Raw genomic sequence first — 9,449 nt, forward strand, 5'->3', positions numbered from 1 at the left:
TAAAAGCAAAGCACCTTTTGCTTCTCAGCTTTGCTCAACTGATTCCTATCCCTATCCAACAAAAGAGTGTGTCTGAATATTCTATCTTGACATGTCTTTATACGTTTAGTTGAACCCCTAATCTCTTAGTAAGTTACTTTCCAAAATACCTCAAACCACCTCGAGCACATTCACACTAAACCTGTGTGGAAATTCCTCAACGAGCTATATTTCTCAACACCATTAAAACTGTATCCCTTCTTTTCTTGAACACAGTCACACCAAAATTGCATATCCAATGGCTCTTCTCCATACTAAGATTCAAGCTTATTGATGCCTCATTGGATTAATCCGTGCATTCTTTCTATAAAGGCAATGATCACTAAATTGAGAATTTATATCAACACAACAATGTGTCGCAGGTAGACATTTTTCCACGGGGATCAGTTTGTGTAAAATGGATCTTAACATGTCAATTAAGGTTCTTGCACCTTTTTCCACAAAACAGAGGCATTCATCACTACATTGAGAATTAATTTCAACACAACAATGTGTCACCAATGGATATTTTTTCCAAAAAGGGGAAATTTGTGTAAAATGGATCTTAACATGTCATTTAAGGCTTTTGCACCTTTCAACACAAAACATTTTATTGTCCCCTTAAAAAGGATTCTACAAAGATTGGGCTGCTTTTTGAGGTCTCTTTTATATTTTGGAATGGCTCTTTAGTTGAAAGATTGGATTTTGTATTAAGAATATTCAAGTCACATTCAAACACATTTCATCCAGCTCCTCTAGTATCCAAACCTGATTTCCTTCAGCATTTCCTTCCCCAGTTTTAGGGCTGTGCTATTAACAAATAGACCACTGAAGATAGGCTAGTATATCCTTTTCAATTATTTGAGCACGGGTATATAATCGTCAAATTATTTAACTTTTGTGTTGATATTCAACAGAATGGTCTGTTGCAAATATGCTCCCTCATGCTGATGATATCCTAAAGTCATTTAAAACATGTTCAAACATTCATCGGTACAAGTTAGAAGCGGTGAATATGTTGTATTCTAGGAAGTTTTGAAAGCTGAATTTCACTATTCCTAAGGCGTCCTTTCTCTATACCTTATCCTATTAACAAAGAAGCCATGAACTTCAGATTCCAAGATGATCTTGATTCCAAAGAATGATAATGAAATCAGAAAGAAAAACTGGAAAACATATTTGGGTTGATAATAGGGGAAAAATCAATATTAAATATAACGATTGCCAGAACATAATGAAACATGTATTTTAATGTCCAATACTAGTACAGATGCTAAGTAAAAAGGTGACTTATAGGAGCATATAATATGACAGCAATAGACTAGTCATGAACGACTTCCTTTGTGCCATAAAATACTTCATCCATATGGATTTTAATGCCACAAAAAATTACAATTAAAGCACTGAAAAGCAAATCTTGGGTCCTCTATCTAAACGCAAAGCACCTTTTGCTTCTCAGCTTTGCTCAACTAGTTCCTATCCCTATCCAACAAAAGAGTGTGTCTGAATATTCTATCTTGACATGTCTTTATACGTTTAGTTGAACCCCTAATCTCTTAGTAAGTTACTTTCCAAAATACCTCGAACCACCTCGAGCACATTCACACTAAACCTGTGTGGAAATTCCTCACCGAGCTATATTTCTCAACACCATTAAAACTGTATCCCTTCTTTTCTTGAACACAGTCACACCAAAATTGCATATCCAATGGCTCTTCTCCATACTAAGATTCAAACTTATTGATGCCTCATTAGATTAATCGGTACATTCTTTCTATAAAGGCAATGATCACTAAATTGAGAATTTATATCAACACAACAATGTGTTGCAGGTAGACATTTTTCCACGGGGATCAGTTTGTGTAAAATGGATCTTAACATGTCAATTAAGGTTCTTGCACCTTTTTCCACAAAACAGAGGCATTCATCACTACATTGAGAATTAATTTCAACACAATAATGTGTCACCAGTGGATATTTTTTCCACAAAGGGGAAATTTGTGTAAAATGGACCTTAACATGTCATTTAAGGCTTTTGCACCTTTTAACACAAAACATTTTATTGTCCCCTTAAAAAGGATTCTGCAAAGATCGGGCTACTTTTTGAGGTCTCTTTTATATTTTGGAATGGCTCTTTAGTTGAAAGATTGGATTTTGTATTAAGCATGTTCAAGTCACATTCAAACACATTTCGTCCAGCTCCTCTAGTATCTAAACCTGATTTCCTTCAGCATTTCCTTCCCCAGTTTTAGGGTTGTGCTATTAACAAACAGACCACTGAAGACAGGCTAGTATATCCTTTTCAATGATTTGAGCACGGGTATATAATTGTCAAATTATTTAACTTTTGTGTTGATATTCAACAGAATGGTCTGTTGCAAATATGCTCCCTCATGTTGATGATATCCTAAAGTCATTTAAAACATGTTCAAACATTCATCTGTACAAGTTAGAAGCGGTGAATATGTTGTATTCTAGGAAGTTTTGAAAGCTGAATTTCACTATTCCTAAGGCGTCCTTTCTCTATACCTTATCCTATTAACAAAGAAGCCATGAACTTCAGATTCCAAGATGATCTTGATTCCAAAGAATGATAACGAAATCAGAAAGCAAAACTGGAAAACATATTGGGGTTGATAATAGGGGAAAAATCAATATTAAATATAACGATTGCCAGAACATAATGAAACATGTATTTTAATGTCCAATACTAGTACAGATGCTAAGTAAAAAGGTGACTTGTAGGAGCATATAATATGACAGCAATAGACTAGTCATGAACGACTTTCTTTGTGCCATAAAATACTTCATCCATATGGATTTTAATGCCACAAAAAATTACAATTAAAGCATTGAAAAGCAAATCTTGGGTCCTCTATCTAAAAGCAAAGAACCTTTTGTAGCCATTTCTTTAGGCGAGTGTGAGATGTAGACTCCTCTTTTCGCCTCTTCTTATTATTTTGTTATCTCACAGAGAGTTTCTAGCATAAACTCCATCCGTCAAAAATGCAAAACAAAAACTTAGGGCTAGTTAATTTCACTTGTTTGAACAACCATACAGTGTTACTATTGAATGCATATTGTCTCATATATACTGGTTCCTTAAACTGAGTTTAATGAACTGAATAGTTGATTACTTTGGACTTCATAAACCAACTTCTAACACCTACATTTACTATGCAATACAGACCAAGAAAAATATTCATTTCTTTACTTTTGACTATGCACCATCACCTAAATGCGAAAAAAAAAGACCCAGCACCTCCGTTTCCTGAACGAAAAAAATATTCCAAAATTTTCCTTTACCTATTCTAGTGCCTTCATGTTTACAAAAATATGATTAACGCTGGTCAAGGAAAACTTAAAAGTTGACATGAAAGAGATACATATTTCATGATTTCCCCCTGATGGATTATTCAACCGAAACAGAAAACAAGCGAAAGTTCATAAATGTATCACAATATTATTTGTGGCCCGGATTCAAGAAAGATTTTGATATATTTCTCGAAAACTTTACACAAATCAGGATCCCACGCCAAGCCTTCTTAAGCGAGGAGCAGTACCTTTACAGAGAGTAAATTTATCGGCCTTATACAGCGATACCATACAGTGAGAAACATTTTGAGGTAACAACCAGCTACATACTCGTTGCCTTCATATATACACTGCATAGTTAAAATTATACAGACAAGCAAGCAAGCTCACGTATATACCATATCAGACCTGTGTAGCGCAGGATGCTGATCGGTCATGTAGTGGGGCGGACTCAACCACACAACCTACAGAATTCGTAGTGTAGAAATCTGCAAGAGCTTCCAAACCTTGAACTTGCATTTGAAGATTCAAAATATAATCGGCGGTCTCCTAAAAAAGTGTATGAACTTCCATTTTCTTGCCGCCGGGAACAATCTTCTGCAAAGTCAGGAGTCTTCTGTCAATGGCGCCATGATCATGGCTGCCTGTTTCAAGATCAACATTATTACAACATTTTCGATGGAAAGATGTCGATTTCATTTTTCTCTCCATCGTTATGAGGGATGATTTCTTCTGCTTCATCATCGTGATGGTCTTTTTTTTGCGCATGAGGCGGAGGTTAAGAGCTTGAGTCCAGGCAGAGCCGTTGTTGGCAGTTCGAGCTAAGCACATGTTAGCTGCGAAATGAATGGCTTGTTGGCGCTGCGCCCATGGACCGTGTTCCTCATTAACCATTTTTCCGTTATTCATAACTTATTTATTTCAGTTTTGAATCAATGATCAAAATTCGTTCAATCGTCTAACACCACAAATCCATGGTGAACAATAGGACACAGAAACGGCTGGGGCAATTCATTTCAAAGGGAAACACCTTACATCATAAATATCTCCATTTGCAAAATATTATGATTCTAAATATTTATGGAGGGGGAGTACCAACAGTCAAAACAAAATGTACATATCCGTTTTTGTATAATCAAAACAAAATATATAAATTTGTCATTTTTATATAGATAATTGATTGTATATTTTATATATAACAATTAAATTGGGTGGAGTAGGTCTAAAATTGTTTTAGTTTGGCAGTTTCTTTTTCTCAGATGTAAAGAAATAAGTTGACTGTCCAAAATCTTCTAGGATGTAAGAAATAAATTCAAAATTCAAAATCCAAGCACATCCAGTAAAAATGAAAAATGAAAAACTACCATTTACAAATCTCTAACAAATAATTAAATATTAAAATTTGCAATTAACATAAATTCAATAGTTTTAATTATAAAAAAATTAAAACATCATAAAAATACTCCAAAAATCCAATAAAGACTATAAAGACTGAAACACAATCCAACCAACCTATTATCTAGAAATTTATGAAAAGCAGCTTGAAAATTATTACTATCAGATTGAGGAGAAGTGTTTGTTTGCATCACCATCCCATAAAAACTAAATATGTGCAGCTTTCAATAAAGAATACAAGTGAAGGTTTGTACTCAATCTGAAAAATTAGGCAGACAACATAATTGATTTCAGGAGATTACCTCTAATGTATAATCAATAACATATAGAAATGTTTAAAAAATCTGTAAATGTCTTTCATTTCCATGATGCAGTACGTGTTCAAATAAACACCATATTATATGAATAGAAAACATGGGTACCTTCTAGCCCTTCCATCTGGCCTTATTGTTTCTGTTATATGGCTATACTTGCATGTAACAGTGAGAGACATTTCAATCAGGACCTTATCAGAGTTTGGAATGCTGATAAACGTCTCTGCCATTTTCTTTGGGATCCCATTTGCAGAATGTTGTCTGTCACCCCCTCCCCCATGATGTCTGAGGTACAGTTATCTGTGTACCTCAGTGTGCTTTTCCACTGAGGTGAGAAAATATCTGAAAATTTGAACATAAATACAACATACAATCGTAGCATTATATAAAAAAAAACTACTTCACAGACCCAGATTGCTGGTAAAGCAGTTTAATGGACACTACTTTGGATCATCTATTTTGTAATTGGATACCCATTCAGAAAATATGTTAAGGTAATAAACAACATGGCACAATTATAAAATCCTGACACTAAGATTTTAAACTTTTCAGATAAACTATGACAATGAATAGAATGGTTTGACAATAAGGTGTGATCCAAAGATTCAATGATTATGATGTCCAATACTTTCAAAGTATTGTGACCTCAATCCTTCTACTATGATGTGCTTCCAATTCTGATTGTTGGGCTGGGTCTTGATGTAATCTATGGCCTCATCAACAATTTTTCCTTTGTCCACCTGAGAAACAAATACTTCAACAATTCAGTGTCTAGAAAATTAGGTTTGATAATAACAGCAAAAAACACAACTCTGCAATCAAAATCTAACATGTCTGTACAGAGATAAAAATCTATTTTATACTCATTTTCTTAGCTCATGGCCTACATTAGTGTCTTGAACTTTTATTCCAGATAGAAATCATCAAGTATTACCTTTGGATTGAGACCCTCAGGTAATAGAGACTCTAGAGTATTGAGCATACAATTCATTTAACTCCTCCTAACCCTTTCAGTCCATACATGTGCTTTATGATCAAAGAAACTCTTCTTTGTTGAGGTTGGATCTTGATCATCCTCTTGCAATCTTGGACTTATTGCACCAGTCTAGCTCCTCTTTCCCACACTAGTCTTAAATTGCAATATTGACTGTTGGTTTTCCATTGGTGTCAAGTTTGTTGAAGTGGAATGTTGGGTGAAACTATGTTCGTTTAATTCCGTTGTAGTATTTACCCAACTATTTAATTTGTCAATCTGAGGTCCGTAGACTTACGAGACACATGCACTATATATGCAGGACTGAAGTGGAACTAATCTAATTTAATCTAATCTAAATTACTGAAATCAAATTAATCTAAGAAGGCATTGAAACATTAACTATGAAAGCAGGAAGTTGCATAAAAGAAAAGCAATACAACATGTGAAGAAGTGAATGACAAACAACATATGTGAGCTCACAACAATAAAACTATGTCAAATTATATTACAGGAACTAAATTACAAATCATGAAAGCATAATAATAAAAATGAAAAACTAAGAATTCATTTCCATCGTTCATCATCCATCCTTCCCTATGAAGAGAGAGCACTCTCTTATATACATGAGGAAGATAACCTTCTCATAATTACATATCCAATATTCTCTCAAGCACTCTCAACTAATTTCCCATTATTACAAGATATGATCCCACAAATCTCTCAAGCATTTTTAACTACTTTCCCATTATTACAAAATATGATCCCTTTGAATCCTCCATAAATCTCTCACATATCTTGGATAAGACATTCCAACCAAATCCTCCATGATTTTCTCCTTAGGAATTGGATAAGATATGCCAACCAAATCCTCCATGATTTTCTCCTTAGGAATTGGATAAGATATGCCAACCAAATCCTCCATGATTTTCTGCTTAGGAATAGGCTTGCATAATTATCTCCTTAATATGGTGGAGGAGATATTAATTCTTCACATATTTCCTACACATCACAAAACTCACATATTCTTGAGATATATATATGTATATTTTCTATTATTTAATCATAAATTCACTTGTAATACAAAAATGAATAAAATGGAAAATAAGAAGGTGAAACCCAAATGTATGTATGAAAATGATATGATAAAAGGTTAATGGGATGATGAAATGTAAGGAATAGTGAAGAAAAAGGTGGATGAAAATATGACATTTCTGAGTCCCAACATCCTCCCCAACTGAACTTGTTGCATGTATTCAACCATGCATGGGTCTCTTTAAGAACATTTGGCATTTTGAACTTTGGCTTTAGATGATGATGTCTTTTAATAATGAATGTTTCCAAGATATGTGAAAGACATGAGTAACAATTTACATTTTCTTATGGTTGGTTCTTGTGTGACAACCATGAATACAAAGAATGTTGGTTCTTGTGTTAACAACATTCATTTCATTTTCTGTTCTCTTTTCTTCAATAATAATGTAAACACTCACTGGAAATCATAATGTGCATAAGAAAGCCCTTTTGTAATATTAATGAAGCATGCCATTATTGTGTATGAAGCAAAGTGCAACAAAGTATCATTGGGAAATAAATGTTGGTGAATGGTAAATGAGAAAAATGGAGTGATAGTGGTGAAGAAATGGAATCATGGTAGTGAATATGTAGTGAATATAGTTCTTCCCCCCTCAACTGAATTGGTTGCATGTCCGCATGCAACTTGACATGGCTCATGAAAGGAAATGTAGCATGGTGAGGGAATTTTCCAAAATATTCAAGTTAGCATATAAGGAATTGCATGATTAAATATTAGAAAACAACATACCTCTACTTACCCAAGAATGACGAACTATGCAATAGGAATGTAGCTGCTGCTGCTGCTGGATCAGGAAAATGTGACTGATGTTGTGGTTACTGGATCCTGGGAAATGAAGGAATCTGAACTGCTGATGTTGAATCATGGAAAAAATAAATGCTGAAAGTGGAACTGTTGTACTCTCATAGATCAGAATGCATACTGCTGTAACTACTGAGGGAGTCATGAAAAAGTGTATAGTCTTCACCCGCTACAAACTCGATGGTACAATTCTAAACATGCGAATGAATGTGTCGATGTTGAGCATGAATAGAAATCATTGGATTACCGGCCATTGATGTATGCTGTTAACCAATGCAAGGCAACTCACCATTGATGTCAATGAGTGCCAAGGTACCAGAGTACATCTTGCGAAGTGCAAATGGATGTGTTGAGGTTGAGCCACTTGCAAGATCTGAAGATCAAGGGACATTGATGTATTCCCATGATCGTCAGCGAGAGAACTTGCCATTAAGGCATGCAAGCCTCTTAGTACTCAAAAGGAACTCTAGTCTATTTCCCAGACAAGGTGCTGATGTCGATGGGGCAAGACTTGTTGAAAGGTGGGCCTTAAGGAATCCCACATCAGTCAACGCGAGTTTGTACAAAAATATTTGGTAGGACTATAAAGGGAAAGAACTCACGGACAAGCAGTGTGGATCGGCATGGCTAGGAAATCAAGGCAATGTAATCATGGAAAGGGAATGAGTTTTATTCAGAAGGAAAACTAGAAGGCAAAAATAAACTGAAAAGGATAAAGGGATGTATGCGATTCAGAAAAATAGGCATGCATGAAGTTGTGAAAGATAAGAAAATGGAAGACGGGTTGCAACATAAGGATGGTCTAGGCATTTGGAAGGAAAAAGGTGAGTAATCATGACACAAAAGGATTTTTGTGTAGTGGAAAATGTCATGATATGTGCAGTGAAGAATTTGTTCCTTCAAGTGTCCAATGATGCATGTTTCATTGTGATTTCGAAAAATCACTTTGCAGACTCTGAAAAACTTAGCACCATTCCTACATAAAAATTGTCACCTTTGTGTGCCATCTCCATCGATCATTCCTGTATGAAGTGACTTCAAAAACAAATTAGCTCATTTTCAAGAATTTATGAAATGTCCATTTTTAATTATTTTTCGAAGTTACACTAATTGTGGATGAAAAAGGTGTCGCATCGTAATGTTGAGCTTTTTGCATAAGATTTTCATTGACCTACACATAACACCAATCTCATTTCACTTGTTAGTATATGCATCCTAACTCTTTCCCACAAATTCACAAAAAAAAACTCCAACATACTTTTATTTCCCCCCCAACTAGAAATATGCAATGTACTCATTGAGTGTGCAATACGTTTTCAAAATGTTTTTATTGGTTTGCAGGAAAATGGATTGAAAACATTTGAAAGGCTTTTGTATTGCTTAGGGAACAAGTAGTTAGTGTATGAATGAGGGCAATTTGTTTTTTTTTTTTAGTTTTTTTTTTTTTTTTTTTTTTTTTTACAGGGCTGAAAAAAAACACGCCACCCAAATCAGAAAATGCCTGAAATATTGTTATAAAACCATCAACAATCAACCA

The sequence above is a fragment of the Pinus tabuliformis genome, chromosome 4_1 (assembly GCF_031772625.1).
Source record: "Pinus tabuliformis cultivar Carrire ecotype Pingquan chromosome 4_1, CPIR1, whole genome shotgun sequence".
NCBI classification, from domain to species: Eukaryota; Viridiplantae; Streptophyta; class Pinopsida; order Pinales; family Pinaceae; genus Pinus; species Pinus tabuliformis.